Source organism: Aegilops tauschii, chromosome 3 (assembly GCF_002575655.3).
Source record: "Aegilops tauschii subsp. strangulata cultivar AL8/78 chromosome 3, Aet v6.0, whole genome shotgun sequence".
Lineage (NCBI taxonomy): Eukaryota > Viridiplantae > Streptophyta > Magnoliopsida > Poales > Poaceae > Aegilops > Aegilops tauschii.
The window spans coordinates 253,255,824-253,275,310 of NC_053037.3; positions in this window are offsets into that span (position 1 = coordinate 253,255,824).

A 19,487-nucleotide genomic window follows, 5' to 3' on the forward strand; every position below is an offset into this window, starting at 1 on the left:
CTCCACCGTGTTCTTCATGTGTAATAAGAGCCAAAGTCTCCTCATCATAGTCACTAGCGGACTCATACCCACCATCCTCAGTAGCAATCATCACACGCTGAGATTTGCATTCTCTCACAAAATGTCCTCGTCCCTTACAACGACGACAAATAATATCACTTGTGTGCCCTGCTGATGCCATGGAAGAAGAAGAGCTCTACGCAAGCCCGGTAGGTGTGCTCTTGGCAGAGAGTGGTGGTTGTGCCTGCTTTCTTGTATCATGGCTGGAGGTGGCACCTGATGGAGGTGATGGTGCAGTGGAAGTAGAGGATGCACGTGGTGTCCATGATGAAGGTCGACCTGCAGAAAAGTTAGTTCGCGCCAATGCCTGTCGATCTTGCACTTCACGTTCAGCTTTACAAGCAAGATGGAATAAACGAGTGATATTATTATACTCCTTATACTCTAGAATGGTCTGAATCTCTCTATTTAATCCACCCATAAAACGTGCAAGCATAGCTTCATTCTCCTCAACAATACCACATCTAATCATGCCAGTTTGTAATTCCTGATAATATTCTTCTACATAATTATTTCCTTGTCTTAAACGCTGCAATTTTTGAATTAATTCACGTTGACAATATGGTGGAACCCAACGAGTACGCATAGCAGTTTTCAAAGCAGCCCAAGTAGTTGGAACAGGATATAATCTACAATGTTCAGACCAGCAAACACATGCAAAGCTAGTGAAAGCACAAACAGCAGCAGGAACACGTCTCTCCTCAGGATATTGTAAACATGTAAATCGTTGTTCAGTTTCTAACTCCCAAGTGATATATATATATCAGGAACATATCTACCCTCAAATGGTGGAATATTCAATTTCAGTTTAGGGAGATGGTCATGATCTCGTACCTGAGGGGAGCCCTAACATTGCCATTATTTGCATGTGGACGACCTGGTGGTTGTGGTGCTGGTGGTTGCACGTAGTTCTGATTTTGATCAACCTCATCCTCGTAATCTCCCGCATAATCATCCTCCGCATCACCAGCAGGAGCCACAGAAGTATCAACATCAGCACCAACAGTTTGGCCAGGCTGAAGAAGGACACGGCTCGCTCGACGGAGGGCTGTTTCGCGACGTGGAGGTAGTTGTTGTTGTTGTTGCAGAGGTGCGACAGGTGCAGCCGGTGGTGGAAGACGCGCAAGCAGTTCATTAAATCTGTTATCGAGCTTTGTTTCGAACGTCTTCTCAAGTCCAGTGATCTTCTCCATGGCCTCTTCAAAATTGTTTAGCACATCTTGCACCTGTTCAGTCATCATTTGCTGAAACTTATCATGAAGCTCCTTGTTCGTTAAGTTCTCCCAGTCAATCTCGTCGGCTTGTGATCCTGGCATGGTTAGCAGCAATAGAAACACACAAGAATATGATCCTACAGACTACTAACAAGTGGTGGTGGTGGTGGGTGTCACAGATCCGTCAAGCAAATCTCAAATTCTTACCAGTTCTTACCAAGCAGCACATGGTGAACGGCAACCGTTGTAGTCAAAACTCTCAAAGCTTGGCTAGAGCGATTACCAGGGAGAGTCAAACGCACGACGTAGATGTATGTGGAGCTGCGAAGGCTTATAATATGGTAGCAAAAAGGGTCAGCAATAATCAATTCAGATATGCAAAGTTGAATAAACGCTCAACGACGGTACTGTGCTGGTCCTAGGCTAGACCGTTGATGAGGACATCAATACCATTGTTACACCCACAACCCCTGCTGCTATACATACTGGACAAATTACTAGAGCTCGCGCACGCCAATTAAATTACCAGGTACTTTCGTTTCTTGGTAATGATTCTAATGTTCATGAGAATATGATGCTGCCTAAATTGGATACATTTGTTTTGCTTACAAATGAAGGGCCTAGCTTTGAGAAGGATGAACATTGGAGCAAGAACAAGCATGGAGATGATGGCATGCGCATGGGGGACAAGAACGGAGTTACAAGTGATGATTTCAGGACGTGGAAGCCACCATAATGCGTGCATGAAGCCTTGGACGAAATATACAAGATGCTACTTCATAACTTTCGTCCAGAGGCTATTCTAGGTGCTACGTCACCTTATTATTGGGCCAGGCCCATATAATTTCAAAGTACTTGAGTATAGGCTATTTTTAGAGTCCGTATGTGTGGGGAAACAAGAGATAGGGTTGGTTTCGGACCCCTTCCCCAAGGGCCACGAAATGCCCCCCTCTTCCTCCATATATACAGCCCTTAGGGCATCGTTTAGACTTTGGATTTTGTTTAGATTAAAAGTTCGCCATAGCTGCAACTTCGCGTACTTCGTTTTTGTTCAACGACCAGACAAAGGATTATAATAATATCACTCGTTTATTCCATCTTGCTTGTAAAGCTGAACGTGAAGTGCAGGATCGACAGGCATTGGCGCGAACTAATTTTTCTGCAGGTCGACCTTCATCATGGACACCGCGTGCATCTTCTACTTCCACTGCACCAGCACCTCCATCAGGTTCCACCTCCAGCCGTGATACAAGAAAGCAGGCACCACCACCACTATCTGCCAAGAGCGCACCAGCCGGGCCTGCACATAGCTCTTCTTCTTCCATGGCATCGACAGGGCACACAAGTGATATTATTTGTCGTCGTTGTAAGGGAAGAGGATATTATGCGAGAGAATGCAAATCTCAGCGTGTAATGATTGCTACTGAGGATGGCGGGTATGAGTCCGCTAGTGACTATGATGAGGAGACTTTGGCTCTTATTACACGTGAAGAACATGGTGGAGATGATTCTGAAAATGAGACGCAATACATGGCTCCTGAAGACGCTGACACGTATGAATGTTTAGTTGCTCAACGTGTTTTGAGTGTGCAGGTCACACAAGCAGAGCAAAATCAGAGGCATAATTTGTTCCATACAAAGGGAGTTGTGAAGGAACGTTCTGTTCGCGTCATCATAGATGGAGGGAGCTGTAACAACTTGGCTAGCATGGAGATGGTGGAGAAGCTATCTCTCACCACAAGACCACATCCACATCCTTTGATAGAGGCAAAGGTGTCCCGTCTTTCGATGAGATGATGAATATCGCTTTGATGGAAGTCGACTTTGACGATCCGACTACGAACGTGCGAGGACGTCGCGCCTTAGCAATCGCTAAACCAACTCCGAGAGGTTATCGACCACGCCGGAGCACGATCAACCTGACCACGAGGGTCTGTTTCCTGCGAGCAAACGAAGAACAGGCAAGAAACTGAGATTGCAATCTGGATATTGCGAATATAAGATGAAAGCTTTATTGATCAAGGTGGGGTTCTGTGACGCCTTTGTCTGGTCGCTGAACACAAACGAAGTACGCGAAGTTGCAGCTATGGCGAACTTTTAATCTAAACAAAACCCAAAGTCTAAACGACGCCCTAAGGGCTGTATATATGGAGGAAGAGGGGGGGAATTTCGTGGCCCTTGAGGAAGGGGTCCGAAACCAACCCTATCTCTTGTTTCCCCACACATACGGACTCTAAAAACAGCCTATACTTATGTATTTCGAAATTACATGGGCCTGGCCCAATAATAAGGTGACGCAGCACCTAGAATAGCCTCTGGACGAAAGTTATGAAGTAGCATCTTGTATATTTCGTCCAAGGCTTCATGCACGCATTATGGTGGCTTCAACGTCCTGAAATCATCACTTGTAACTCCGTTCTTGTTCCCCATGCGCATGCCATCATCTCCATGCTTGTTCTTGCTCCAATGTTCATCCTTCTCAAAGCTAGGCCCTTCATTTGTAAGCAAAACAAATGTATCCAATTTAGGCAGCATCATATTCTCATGAACATTAGAATCATTAGCAAGAAACGAAAGTACCTGGTAATTTAATTGGCGTGCGCGAGCTCTAGTAATTGGTCCAGTATGTATAGCAGCAGGGACTGTGGGTGTAATAATTGTATTGATGTCCTCATCAGAGGTGGTTGGTCATAGCCGCCGCTGCTGGTGCTCTCGCCGGAGGAGGAGCCGCCGCTGTTGGAGGAGGCGCGGCCGTCGCCAAGGGCAAGCTCACCCTTGTCGTCGTCGCGGCCATCGCCAAGGGCAAGCTCGTCATCGTCGATGCCGTCTTCCGGGCAGCACCCCGTACGGCGGCCGTCTTCCCTGAACACCCTCACATAGAGAGTCGCAAGGCCGTCGTACCTGAAGTGGAGGGTGCACCTCCGCTCAGGCCCCGCGCACGGGCAAACGCCTGCCAACCGCGGGTCAAGGACACGTTGCCTGTGGCGGTGACCTCGACCCCTCCCCATGAGGCCCTGCTGCAGTAGCTGTTAGCCTACAGCCAGAGGCCGTCAAGCCCCGTGGGCGGCAGCTCGCCCGCGAAGAAGCGCGGGAGTGGGAGCCAGGTGCCAGCAGGACTCTCCTGTCGGCGTCCTGGGAACGGGGGTCCCCTGACTTGCCTGCCTGCGGCCCACGGCGTGGCTCCACCAGCGGCCCAATACGGCCCTCGTCACCAACAAACACTCAAGACCCTCTCGAGGGGCCAAGCCTCGCGCGGTGGATGACACAAGACCTCCTCAGGGGCAGCCTCACCAGGCTGGCTCGTGAGGGGCAGAGAGATCAAGGCAAGGCGAACCTCGCGAGGTTCCTACGACGTCAGCCATGACGACCAAGACCAGGCGGGCACCAGCGCGCACAACGTCCTCGTTTCCTCTTTGGTGCTAAGGAGGCAAGCGCAGGCGCGGAGTACCGAGGCATCAGGCAAAGGTTTCCATATCGGTGCTACGAGACCAAGACCGGCAGGACGGCAGGACGGAGGTCATCGTGGAGCCCAAGACGGCGTCACCACCAGAACCTTTGGAAGGCGAAGACCACTTTTGTCAGGATAGCTTGTACTAGCTGTCCCCCTTCAAATTGGCCGTTGTTGGCCCCCTTCCCGCTCAATATTTGGGAAGAGGACCAGGGCCTCTATAAATAGGATAGCCACCACAGTAGGAGGCATCTCGAACTCATCTTGAGCAATCCTCACCCACACGCTCACCGAGCACAAGAACACCTGACCTCAGGAGGTTGTTCTTCCACTTGTACTGTTCATCCTCAGCCCAAGAGGCAATCCACCACCACCACCACACTGGAGTAGGGTATTACACCACAATGGTGGCCCGAACCAGTATAAATCTCGTGTCTCTTGTGTTGCGAGTTCGTCGAGCTAAGCCTTTGAGATTGCAGTGAGGTTGAGGGCGTGATTAGGTAGGGGGAGATCTTCGCGCGCACCCCAGTGTCCGAACCTCAAGGGTTTTGCCGGAACCCGAAATTCGACATTTGGGGCGCCGGGTAGGGGTATGCCGAAGCTTTCCTTCCGTCAATCTGCGTCCCGTCGCTTCGTCGCATCCATGGCGGACGCCCGTCAAGCCTGCGCTGAGCGCAGGGCCGCCCTCGCCACCCGCGTCACTCAGACGGCTCCTGTCGGCGGGCCTCCCCATCGTTCTCCGTCGCCTGCCGCCAACGCCGCCACCGGCCCGGCGGGGAACGAGCAGCAAGCATCCTCGCTGCACCCCTCAGTGCGGCGGGACGGCCGCACCGCCACTCCATCACTGACCCCGGCCGGTTCGTCGTCTCACGCCCGTCGTGCTCCCACGGACGCGCAGGCTGCGCTGCTCATGGCACGCGAGCTCCTGCGCTACCGCCCCGTCAATGACCTCTACGAGGACTGGCTCGACCGCATCGCCGAGCTTGTCAGCGCCACTGGGGGCTCTCCTGTGTCGTACCTTTAGCTGCCTTACCCTCTGCCAGCTGCGGGCGATGTGGCTCATGGGGCGCCTTCGCCACCTCTGCCCCACGACGGTGTCCCGGCACCAAGGCGCGCGGCCCCCCCGGCGCCATCGGCTGCGTCCGGCGCCCGTGCGAGAAGAAAGAAGCTCCCAAGAAATCCCTCGGCCGCGAGAGAACGTTCCCGTGCTCCCCGCACCACCACGGCAAGACCGTGCGCCGCCTGCGGTGGTGGTGCGCGGACATCAAGGGCGGGCTCACAACAGCAAAGGGTCCCGGTGGCCACCGCGGGCTGCCGTGCCTTCACCCCCGAGCTGCGTAGCGTCGCATGGCCGGGCAAGTTCAAGCCAGACCTGCCTCCTCGCTACGACGGCACCCCCGACCCCGCGGAGTTCCTGCAGCTCTACGAGATGAGCATCGAGGCAGCCAACAGCAACGAAAAAGTCATGGCGAACTGGTTCCCCATGGCGCTCAAGGATGGTGCCCGCTCATGGCTCCTGAACCTGCCTCCAGGCTCGATCTCCTCCTGGGACGAGATGCGCGATTGCTTCATCGCCAACTTCCAAGGTACTCGCGACCGCCCTCCGGCGCGGGTGACCTGCGCCATGTCAAGCAGCAGCCAGGAGATACCCTCCAGAAGTACATCTAGCGCTTCAACAACGTTCGCCTCAAGATCCCCAAGGTGACGGACGAGGCCATCATCTCCACGTTTTCTGATGGCGTCCGCGACGTCAAGATGAAGAAGGAGCTCGCCATCCACGAGGAGTTGTGCACGTCCTTGGAGTTGTTCAGCCTAGCGATCAAGTGCGCAAGAGCTGAGGAAGGGCGCCTTTCCCTCCTCGAGCTCCCAGCTGCTGACCCCGAGGAGAAGAAGGCCAAGGCCAAGGATGTGAAGCGCAAGGGAGTGGCTGTACTCGCAGCGGAGCCGGACACAAAACGCGGCCGGGACCAGCCCGAGTCATCCAAGAGCAGTCGGCTGTTCTACGCCTTCCACAACGTTCACAGCCACAACACCAACGACTGTCAAGAGCTCAGGGCCATTCGAGACGGATGCTTCGGTCGACGCCCCGAGCGCAACGACCGGGGCTATGGCCGAGGAGGAGGACGCAAGGACGACCGTGGCCCTCGCCAAGAGTGGCGTGATCGGCCTCATGAGGACTGCTGGCAAGATCAGCCTCGTGAGGGCGCCTGGAGAGATCAGCCTCGCGAAGACCGTCCTCAGGGCAATGCTGGGCTTCCTCCGCTGCCGCCGCCACCAAGAAGGAACGACGACCACCAGCAAGACGAGGGGGCTGGGGGCTTCCAGGAGCCGCGTGCTATCGCCTGCATTCTGGGCGGAGCTCAAGCCCCAGCCTCTCAGCGAATCTTCAAGAAGTTTGCTCGCGAGGTAAACGCAGTCCTCCCCAGGCTCAAGGCCACGTGCCCGCTCAGGTGGTATAAGTGCGCCATCACCTTCAGTTCGGCAGATCAGCTCAAGTGCGCGGCTACCGTTGGCGCCCTCCCGATGCTCTGCTCACCCGTCATCAGCAACGTACAAGTCACCAAGACCCTCATCGACGGCGGCGCAGGGCTCAACGTCCTGTCCGTCGAGACATTCGACAGCCTTCAAGTGCCCTACGACCAGCTCCAGCCTACCAAGCCCTTCTCAGGAGTGACCGACGGTTCCACCACCCCATTAGGGTAGGTCCGCCTCCCTGTCACCTTCGGACAGCGCGACAACTACCGCACCGAGCTCATCGACTTCGACGTCGCCCACATCCGTCTGCCATACAATGCCATCCTCGGGTATCCGGCCCTGGCCAAGTTCATGGCAGTGACACACCACGGCTACAACATCCTCAAGATGCCGGGGAGCGGCGGGATCATCACGGTCCCCTGCGAAGAAAGATATGTGGTGTGCTCCCTCGAGCGCGCCTTCCAAGCAGCGTCAATCGAAGACCCCGACAGCAATGCAGCACAGTACCCTCCTGAGGTCGTCCCCAAGAAGAAGAAGCAACTACTCCGTGCCGGGCCTCAGGAGAGCGGCGCCGCAAGTGGTACCTCGTCAGGATCGGCGCTCACGCCTGGGGCGCCTCCCTCCCTTGCATAGGAAGGCACGCCCGGCGCCCTCCTCGGGCAGGGCTCAGGAACTCTCTTTTGGAGGGCCTCTGACCTTGCCAACATCACGAGGGAGGCGCTCGGGCACCACTTGGAGGCGTGCTTCGCGGCGTGTTTCCCTCAGGAAGACATCGGGCGAGGAGCACCCAACGCTCAGGAGTTTATTGCCAAGACCACTCAGGAACTGCAGGAAGCAAGGGCCATACGCGACGATCGCCGCTCACCTGGTGCGGCTCCCCATCCAGGCGAGGATGGCGAGTTGCGCATCTGCATCGACATCCCAGGGTTCAACAGGGTTGTGTCAGCGAACTCCTGCAAAATGTGAGTGACAGCAGGGGGCAAAGAGGAAGGCACGTCCTCGAATGAAAATAATGCCTCTTTGCACACAAAAGCATAGCAAACAGATTTGCTGATACCAGATGATGAGGACATCAATACAATTATTACACCCACAGTCCCTGCTGCTATACATACTGGACCAATTACTAGAGCTCGCGCACGCCAATTAAATTACCAGGTACTTTCGTTTCTTGCTAATGATTCTAATGTTCATGAGAATATGATGCTGCCTAAATTGGATACATTTGTTTTGCTTACAAATGAAGGGCCTAGCTTTGAGAAGGATGAACATTGGAGCAAGAACAAGCATGGAGATGATGGCATGCGCATGGGGAACAAGAACGGAGTTACAAGTGATGATTTCAGGACGTTGAAGCCACCATAATGCGTGCATGAAGCCTTGGACGAAATATACAAGATGCTACTTCATAACTTTCGTCCAGAGGCTATTCTAGGTGCTGCGTCACCTTATTATTGGGCCAGGCCCATGTAATTTCGAAATACATAAGTATAGGCTGTTTTTAGAGTCCGTATGTGTGGGGAAACAAGAGATAGGGTTGGTTTCGGACCCCTTCCTCAAGGGCCACGAAATTCCCCCCCCTCTTCCTCCATATATACAGCCCTTAGGGCGTCGTTTAGACTTTGGGTTTTGTTTAGATTAAAAGTTCGCCATAGCTGCAACTTCGCGTACTTCGTTTGTGTTCAGCGACCAGACAAAGGCGTCACAGAACCCCACCTTGATCAATAAAGCTTTCATCTTATATTCGCAATATCCAGATTGCAATCTCAGTTTCTTGCCTGTTCTTCGTTTGCTCGCAGGAAACAGACCCTCGTGGTCAGGTTGATCGTGCTCCGGCGTGGTCGATAACCTCTCGGAGTTGGTTTAGCGATTGCTAAGGCGCGACGTCCTCGCACGTTCGTAGTCGGATCGTCAAAGTCGACTTCCATCAAAGCGATATTCATCATCTCATCGAAAGACGGGACACCTTTGCCTCTATCAAGTGGTATCAGATTTCCAGGTTGCTCGGTGAGATTTTACAGTTTTTCGTAGTTTAGATCGAGTCTGTTCTTCATACCTACAGTCCACGAAAAAGCCACAAAAAAAAATTAGGGTTAGTTCATCATATCCGAACCAATCTGAGCCTTTGCATAATCTTTTTAGGGTTTTTGCTTTGTTGAATTTGCGGTTGCATCGTCGTGTCAAGTTGCTGGTCTTAGAGTCTAGTCTTTTAGAGTTTCGAGTTCTGGTCATAAGTTGTCACGCCGCCGCCGCACCATCATCATCGCCTTGCCATCTACCACCATTGCTTATCCGCCACCGCTTTGAATCCGTATCCATATACCACCACCGCTGCCATATACCACCGCCATATATCCACCACCAATCCGAGTTCTTTTCATAGTCGGTTTGTTTTAGAGATCCATATATTTTCCGTTTCGTGTTTCCTTGCCTGAGTAGGTCTCGGAAAAAAAAAAAAAAGAAGAGTCTGGAGACCCCCGGGCAGTTTTTAGGCCAAAATTTCGGCAACCAAAAATATTTTTTCCCTATCCTATTTTTAGGCCCCGGGTAGTGTTTTGAGACACTCGCCATCATAGTGATTTTTTGTCGCACTTTTTCGTCGTCGCTGCCCTGATTTCCGAAAAAAAAATAGTCAAAAAATTTTGTGCCCATCCTGTCAGTTTGACCTGGGAAGAGTTTTGAGACACTCGCCATTATAGTGATTTTTTCGCAAAAAAAAAAAAAGGAGGAGCGCAAAAAAAAAAGAGCGCAAAAAAAAAAAAAAGAGCGAAAAAAAAAATTTCCTGAGTGTGCTTTTCCCTTGTTTACGTGCAGCGCCGTGATTTTGTTAGTGTTCTAGGCTCGCGTCTCTAGCACGGTCTAGCCTAGGACCAGCACAGTACCGTCGTTGAGCGTTTATTCAACTTTGCATCTCTGAATTGATTATTGCTTACCATTTTGCTACCATATTATAAGCCTTCCCAGCTCCACATAAGTCTACATCGTGCGTTTGACTCTCCCTGGTAATCGCTATATCCAAGCTTTGAGAGTTTTTGACTACAACGGTTGCCGATCACCACCTGCTGCTGGGTAAGAACTGGTAAGAATTTGAGATTCGCTTGAAGGTTTTGTGACACACCACCATCCCACCACTTCTAGTAGTCTGCAGGATCATATTCTTTTGTGTTTCTATTGCTGCTAACCATGGCAGGTTCACAAGCCGATGAGACTGATTGGGCGAACATGACGAACAAGGAGTTGCATGATAAATTTCAGCAAATGATGAGTGGCCAGGTGGGAGATGTGCTAAACAGATTTGAAGAGGCTATGGAGAAGATAGATGCCGTGGAGAAGTCGTTTGAGACAAAGCTGGATAACAAGTTTACTGAATTACTAAAGCGTCTTCCCCAACCACCACCGGCTGCACATGTCGCACCTCTACAACAACAACAACCACATCTCCAACGCCGCCTTCCAAATCAAGTGGGACGGGCACAGCGCGTTCCAATTGAGATTGGTCAAAATTCGGGTGCTGCTGTCCCTACTGTTGATGCTTCTTTGGCTCCTGCTCCTGCGGCGGCTGAGGAGGATGACGATTATGCGGGCGATTATGAGGATGAGGTTGATCAAAATCAGAACTACGTGCAGCCACCAGCACCACCACCAGCAGGTCGACCTCAGGTATATATTCGCAACGGTAGGCCGGCACCACCACCTCAGGTACGAGATCATGACCATCTCCCTAAACTGAAATTGAATATTCCACCATTTGAGGGTAGATATGTTCCTGATATATATCTTACTTGGGAGTTAGAAACTGAACAACGATTTACATGTTTACAATATCCTGAGGAGAGACGTGTTCCTGCTGCTGTTTGTGCTTTCACTAGCTTTGCATGTGTTTGGTGGTCTGAACATTGTAGATTATATCCTGTTCCAGCTACTTGGGCTGCTTTGAAAACTGCTATGCGTACTCGTTGGGTTCCACCATATTATCAACGTGAATTACTTCAAAAATTGCAGCGTTTAAGACAAGGAAAAAATTCTGTAGAAGAATATTATCAGGAATTACAAACTGGCATGATTAGATGTGGTATTGTTGAGGAGAATGAAGCTATGCTTGCACGTTTTATGGGTGGATTAAATAAAGAGATTCAGACCATTCTAGAGTATAAGGATTATAATAATATCACTCGTTTATTCCATCTTGCTTGTAAAGCTGAACGTGAAGTGCAGGATCGACAGCCATTGGCGCGAACTAACTTTTCTGCAGGTCGACCTTCATCATGGACACCGCGTGCATCTTCTACTTCCACTTCACCATCACCTCCATCAGGTGCCACCTCCAGCCGTGATACAAGAAAGCAGGCACAACCACCACTCTCTGCCAAGAGCACACCTGCCGGGCCTGTGCAGAGCTCTTCTTCTTCCATGGCATCGACAGGGCACACAAGTGATATTATTTGTCGTCGTTGTAAGGGAAGAGGACATTTTGCGAGAGAATGCAAATCTCAGCGTGTCATGATTGCTACTGAGGATGGTGGGTATGAGTCCGCTAGTGACTATGATGAGGAGACTTTGGCTCTTATTACACGTGAAGAACATGGTGGAGATGATTCTGAAAATGAGACGCAATACATGGCTCCTGAAGACGCTGACAGGTATGAATGTTTAGTTGCTCAACGTGTTTTGAGTGTGCAGGTCACACAAGCAGAGCAAAATCAGAGGCATAATTTGTTCCATACAAAGGGAGTTGTGAAGGAACGTTCTGTTCGCGTCATCATAGATGGAGGGAGCTGTAACAACTTGGCTAGCATGGAGATGGTGGAGAAGCTATCTCTCACCACAAGACCACATCCACATCCTTACTACATCCAATGGTTCAACAACAGCGGCAAGGTTAAGGTAACACGTACTGTTCGTGTGCATTTTAGTATCTCTACATATGCTGATTATGTTGATTGTGATGTGGTACCCATGCAAGCATGTTCCTTATTACTAGGTAGACCATGGCAATTTGATAAAAATTCTGTACACCATGGTAGAAACAATCAGTATACTCTTGTTCATAAGGATAAAAATATTACTTTGCTTCCTATGACTCCTGATTCCATTTTGAAAGATGACATTAATAGAGCTAATAAAGCAAAACAGGAGAAAAATAAGAGTGAAAATCAGATTGTGGCAAAGGAATTTGAGCAACAAATGAAACCTAATAATAAACCATCTAGTGTTGTTTCTGAAATTAAATTGAAAAGTGCATGTTTACTTGCCACAAAATCTGATATTGATGAACTAGATTTCAGCAAATCTGTTTGCTATGCTTTTGTGTGCAAAGAGGCATTATTTTCATTCGAGGACGTGCCTTCCTCTTTGCCCCCTGCTGTCACTCACATTTTGCAGGAGTTCGCTGACGTCTTCCCACAAGACGTGCCACCGGGATTACCACCTATTCGAGGGATTGAGCATCAAATTGACTTAATTCCCGGTGCATCGCTACCCAACCGTGCACCATACCGTACCAATCCAGAGGAGACGAAGGAGATTATGCGTCAAGTACAGGAGCTGCTCGACAAAGGTTATATACGCGAATCTCTTAGTCCTTGTGCTGTTCCTATTATACTCGTGCCTAAAAAGGATGGTACGTCGCGTATGTGTGTTGATTGTAGAGGCATTAATAATATTACTATTCGTTATCGTCATCCTATTCCTAGGCTCGATGATATGCTTGATGAATTGAGTGGCTCTACAATATTCTCCAAAGTTGATTTGCGTAGTGGATACCATCAAATTCGTATGAAATTGGGAGATGAATGGAAAACTGCATTTAAAACTAAGTTTGGTTTATATGAGTGGTTAGTCATGCCTTTTGGGTTAACTAATGCACCTAGTACTTTCATGAGACTAATGAACGAAGTTTTACGTGCTTTCATTGGACGATTTGTGGTGGTCTATTTTGATGATATACTGATTTATAGCAAATCTTTGGAAGAACATTTGGAACATTTACGTGCTGTTTTTATTGCTCTACGTGATGCACGTTTGTTTGGTAACCTTGGGAAGTGCACCTTTTGCACCGACCGAGTATCTTTTCTTGGCTATGTTGTTACTCCACAGGGAATTGAAGTTGATAAAGCCAAGATTGAAGCTATTGAGAGTTGGCCGCAGCCCAAAACGGTCACACAAGTGCGGAGTTTTCTTGGACTCGCTGGTTTCTATAGGCGTTTTGTGAGAGATTTTAGCACCATTGCTGCACCTCTCAACGAGCTTACAAAGAAGGATGTGCCTTTTGTTTGGGGTACCGCACAGGAAGAAGCCTTCACGGTATTGAAAGATAAGTTGACACATGCTCCTTTACTCCAACTTCCTGATTTTAATAAGACTTTTGAGCTTGAATGTGATGCTAGTGGCATTGGATTAGGAGGTGTGTTATTACAAGATGGCAAACCTGTTGCATACTTTTCTGAAAAATTGAGTGGGCCTAGTCTGAATTATTCTACTTATGATAAAGAACTATATGCTCTTGTTCGGACTTTAGAAACATGGCAACATTATTTATGGCCCAAAGAATTTGTTATACATTCTGATCATGAATCTTTGAAACATATTAAAAGTCAAGCTAAACTGAATCGTAGACATGCTAAATGGGTTGAATTCATTGAAACTTTCCCTTATGTCATTAAACACAAGAAGGGTAAAGAAAATGTTATTGCTGATGCATTGTCTCGTCGCTATACTATGCTTTCACAACTTGACTTCAAAATATTTGGTTTGGAGACCATCAAAGATCAATATGTGCATGATGCTGATTTTAAAGATGTATTGCAGAATTGTAAAGAAGGAAGAACCTGGAACAAGTTTGTCGTTAATGATGGATTTGTGTTCCGTGCTAACAAGCTATGCATTCCAGCTAGCTCTCTTCGTCTTTTGTTGTTGCAGGAGGCGCATGGAGGAGGATTAATGGGACACTTTGGCGTGAAGAAGACGGAGGACGTACTTGCTACACATTTCTTTTGGCCAAAGATGAGACGGGATGTTGAGCGTTTTGTTGCTCGCTGCACTACATGTCAAAAAGCTAAGTCACGACTCAATCCTCATGGTTTATATACGCCTTTGCCTGTACCTAGTGTTCCTTGGGAGGATATATCTATGGACTTTGTTTTAGGTTTACCTCGAACAAAGAAGGGGAGGGATAGCATATTTGTTGTCGTGGATAGATTCTCGAAAATGGCGCACTTTATACCATGTCATAAAAGCGATGATGCTGTTAATGTTGCTGATTTGTTCTTTCGTGAAATTATTCGCTTGCATGGTGTGCCAAATACTATTGTTTCAGATCGTGATACTATATTTCTTAGCCACTTTTGGAGATGTTTATGGGCTAAGTTGGGGACTAAACTGCTTTTTAGTACTACTTGTCACCCCCAAACTGATGGACAAACTGAAGTAGTCAATAGAACATTGTCTACTATGCTTAGGGCTGTTTTGAAGAATAATAAGAAAATGTGGGAAGACTGCTTGCCTCATATTGAGTTTGCTTATAATCGTTCATTGCATTCTACTACTAAGATGTGCCCTTTTGAAATTGTGTATGGTTTCCTACCTCGTGCACCTATTGATTTGTTGCCTCTTCCATCTTCGGAGAAGGTTAATTTTGATGCTAAACAACGTGCTGAATTGATCTTAAAAATGCATGAGTTAACTAAGGAAAACATTGAGCGTATGAATGCTAAATATAAACTTGCTGGAGATAAGGGTAGAAAACATGTTGTGTTTGCACCTGGAGATCTTGTTTGGTTACATTTGCGTAAGGATAGATTTCCTGATTTGCGCAAATCAAAGCTAATGCCACGTGCTGATGGTCCTTTTAAGGTGTTAGAGAAAATAAATGATAATGCATATAAACTTGAGCTGCCTGCAGATTTTGGGGTTAGTCCCACTTTTAACATTGCAGATTTGAAGCCTTATTTGGGTGAGGGAGATGAGCTTCCGTCGAGGACGACTTCATTTCAAGAAGGGGAGGATGATGAGGACATCAATACCATTGTTACACCCACAGCCCCTGCTGCTATACATACTGGACCAATTACTAGAGCTCGCGCACGCCAATTAAATTACCAGGGCCTAGCTTTGAGAAGGATGAACATTGGAGCAAGAACAAGCATGGAGATGATGGCATGCGCATGGGGGACAAGAACGGAGTTACAAGTGATTATTTCAGGACATTGAAGCCACCATAATGCGTGCATGAAGCCTTGGACGAAATATACAAGATGCTACTTCATAACTTTCGTCCAGAGGCTATTCTAGGTGCTGCGTCACCTTATTATTGGGCCAGGCCCATGTAATTTCGAAATACTTGAGTATAGGCTATTTTTAGAGTCCGTATGTGTGGGGAAATAAGAGATAGGGTTGGTTTCGGACCCCTTCCCCAAGGGCCACGAAATTCTCCCCCTCTTCCTCCATATATACAGCCCTTAGGGCGTCATTTAGACATTGGGTTTTGTTTAGATTAAAAGTTCGCCATAGCTGCAACTTCACGTACTTCGTTTGTGTTCAACGACCAGACAAAGGCGTCACAGAACCCCACCTTGATCAATAAAGCTTTCATCTTATATTCGCAATATCCAGATTGCAATCTCAGTTTCTTGCTTGTTCTTCGTTTGCACGCAGGAAACAGACCCTCGTGGTCAGGTTGATCGTGCTCCGGCGTGGTCAATAACCTCTCGGAGTTGGTTTAGCGATTGCTAAGGAGCGACGTCATCGCACGTTCGTAGTCGGATCGTCAAAGTCGACTTCCACCAAAGCGATATCCATCATCTCATCGAAAGACGGGACAACTTTGCCTCTATCAGTTCTGATGCTCGCGGCGACTTGCCTCGCCGACCACGACAGGATGCTCGTCCCCGTGATGATGCACCAAGGCGGCGCTGCGATGAGGACGAGGACGGAGGTATTGGTAGAATAAAAATTACTATACCTTCGTTCACAGGCAAGGCCGGTCCCAAGGAGTATCTTGAGTGGGAGATGCGTGTGGAGCAGATTTTTGATAATCACCATTACTCGGAGGAGCGGAAGATTCTTTTTTCTTCTCTTGAATTTTCAGGTTATGCATTAATTTGGTGGGATCAGCTCAACCGCAATGACGCACGACCAGAGTCATGGCGTGAGATGAAGCGTACAATGCGTGCTCGCTTTGTGCCAGCTTATTTTCAGAAGGAGCAACTCACAAAGCTTCGTCGTCTTGTTCAAGGAGCCATGACGGTGGATGAGTATTACCAACGGATACAAGTTCTGATGATCAGAACTAATATGCATGAGTCTGATTATGCAACAATAACACGCTTCTTTGAGGGGCTAAATGAGGATATACGTGACCGTGTTGATTTGATGCAGTATAATGATATGCAAGAGCTTCTTCATCAAGCGGAGCGTGCCGAACAGTGGGTCAAAGCCAAGCAAGTTTCCAAAGGCCGCACCAATTTCAGCATGGGGCGATGTTCCTATTTGCATGACGATGATAATGTTAAGCCAGCTTCATCCTATAGGTCAGCTGCTACCGATCACAAGGAGACGAGCAAAGAATCTATGGCCGCGAGCAAAGTGGCTTCAAGGGCTGATTCAAGTGCGCAGTCTGCTATGCGTACTAGTGAGATTGTTTGTTACACATGTGGAGGTAGGGGACAAAAACGCATTGATTGTCCGAACAAGAAGAGAGTGCTCCTTGTTAATGATGGATATGTTTCCGAAGACAAAATTGACTCAGAGTCTGATGAGACCAAGGAAGGGGAAAGTGAATCTAATCCTATCATGTGCTATCCTTTAGATTATGATGATCTGCCATGCATCATGGTGCAGCGAGCTAAAGAGGATCAAATTCCAAGTCCGGGATAGCGGTGGAAAATTTTTCAGTCACAATGCAAGATCAAAAACAAGTGTTGCAAGTTGATTATTGATGGAGGGAGCTACACCAACATCATAAGCAAGCGTGTGGTGGATGCTTTAGGACTGAAGGCATGGCCACATCCGCAGCCACATTGCATTGAGTGGTTGTACAACTCCGGACGTTTGAAGGTGACTCACAAGGTACGCGTAATGTTCAATATTGGCACGTATTACGATGAGGTGATTTGCAATGTTGTGCCAATGGATGTGTGTCAGCTGCTATTGGGTCGTCCATGGCAATATGATCGCAATGCTATACATGAGGGGAGGTCGAACACTTACGTGTTCCGAGATGTTGGCATCAAACGTGTGATGCAGCCCATGGGTAACAATGCTATCAAGATTGATCATGTGTTTGTATACAAGGAATTTTTGAAGAGTACCCCGAAACCGAGGACGGTTTCGCTTAAAGGGGGAGAGGATGATATGGACAGTACATGTGCTCTTGTCGTTCCATCGTTACTATCAAGTAAAATATCAGACAATCGAGAGGCTCGCTATGAAAGCAAGATGCAAAAGTATGTGGTTCCCGCTCTACGTCATAAGATCATGTGTGCTACAGAACAGAAGGGGATCTTAGGTGTGAAGCCTGTTTCATATGCTACGCTTGTGCCTCAGGAAGAAGTGAAGCCCACATTGAGAACACCTTGTCAATACTTCAACGTAGCCAGCAGAATGAAAGTTTGAAGGCTGCACCATCGAGTTCATTTTAGTTTTGGCCTAGCAACCATACATGCAAGTATACGTACGTGTGTCTTTTTATTTGTTTTTACTAGTTTGTTCAGATTTCCTAGTTTACAACTTGTAATTGATGAGGAGTCCTCATCGTGTCCTAGTCTAGGTCGGGCTTAGCCCAGGTGTTACGCACCACCTATATAAACAAGGGGTGCAGTTTTGTCTAGGGTTTAGGTTTTAGTTTGGTCAAGAAAAATACTCAGAAAGGCATCTGGTGATGTGCGCCCCTCTGTGTTCCTGCGTTCCATGAATTGGATCGGTGATCGCATGTGTTTTGGCGACTTGATCTCCAGGGAATAGCTTTGTTCGGTTCTTGTTCTTCAAGGAGCGATCCAGTCCTTTCTTTTTTTCATCTACTACTACTAGTTCGTGGACTCCATCTGGCTAATTACGCCGCCGCCGCCACTGATCATCATTAGCATAATCCATCCGTCTACCACGTCAACTACTTCCTGCATCTATACCAGTACTTTCGCCCATACACATCTTATCTGGTTTGTTTTAATTCATCTGCTTCGGATCAATTCTAATCTGCTAGCTCTTTGCGCCGGTGAAAGACCAGGGACACCCCATAAAATCGACTCAAAGCTATTTGAGCTATATCATCATCGGGCTTGGACATCTTGGTGGTACTAGCCTCATGCTCGTCGTCTTTGAGTTTGGCCTTCGAGAAGTGTGCTTGGGGTGGAGAAGCCTTGGCCTTCATGAGTTCTTGTTTCGCCTTGAGAGCACCAATGTAGTTGTCGTCGAGGGACTTGTAGTTCTCGAGGAAGATAGTCTTGGAGATGTCGTTGTTCAATCCCATCATGAAGTGGAACTTCATTGACATGGGGTCGTCCACGCCGGCTCATCGCAAGGCTTTCTTCATCTCCTTGAAGTACTCGTCGATGGACTTGGATCCTTGGATGGTGTTCTGCAATTGGCATAAAAGTTGTTCCGTGTAGGTTGGAGGCACGAACTCTCGCCGCAAAGCTTTCTTCGTCTTGGGCCAACTCATGTCGTAGGTCTCCGAAGGTGTGTGAAGCCACCATGTCGAGGCGTAGTCATGGAAGTTTCTTGTGGCGCACTTCACTTGATCTTCGGGAGGAACTTGATGTAGCTTGAGGTAGTCGTCCATCAAACGCTCCCACTCGAGATACTCCTCGGGTTCTAGAGTCCCATAGAATGGAATCTCATGGTCGGTGTCGAGGTCGTAGTAGCTTGTGGAAGTCGCGGACTTGAGCTTGGGGAGCTTCTCTTGAGTGTAGTCTTGAGGTGCTTGTTGGCGAAGATGTCGTATATCCGAAGGCGAAGATGCCTTGAAGTCGCTTGGCGAAGATGCCAAGGGAGATGGTGAAGTCGTTGAGCGGTTGTTGGTGTTGAGCTATTGACCTTCACGTTCTTGTTGATGATGGTGTCGATGCCGATGTGACCTTGCCGGAGATGGTAGCTCAGAGGCATGTGCTCTTGAGCGTCTTCTCGAAGATGAGGAAGATCGCTTGTAGGACTTGATGAGGGCTTTGATCTCCTCCATTTGAGCATTCATCTTGGCGTCGTTGGAGTTGTGCGTGGCATCGAACTCGTTGTTGTTGTTGTAGACCGAGGGTGAAATACCTTGCCTATCCATTACAAGACTCGAGTAGAGGTGAGTA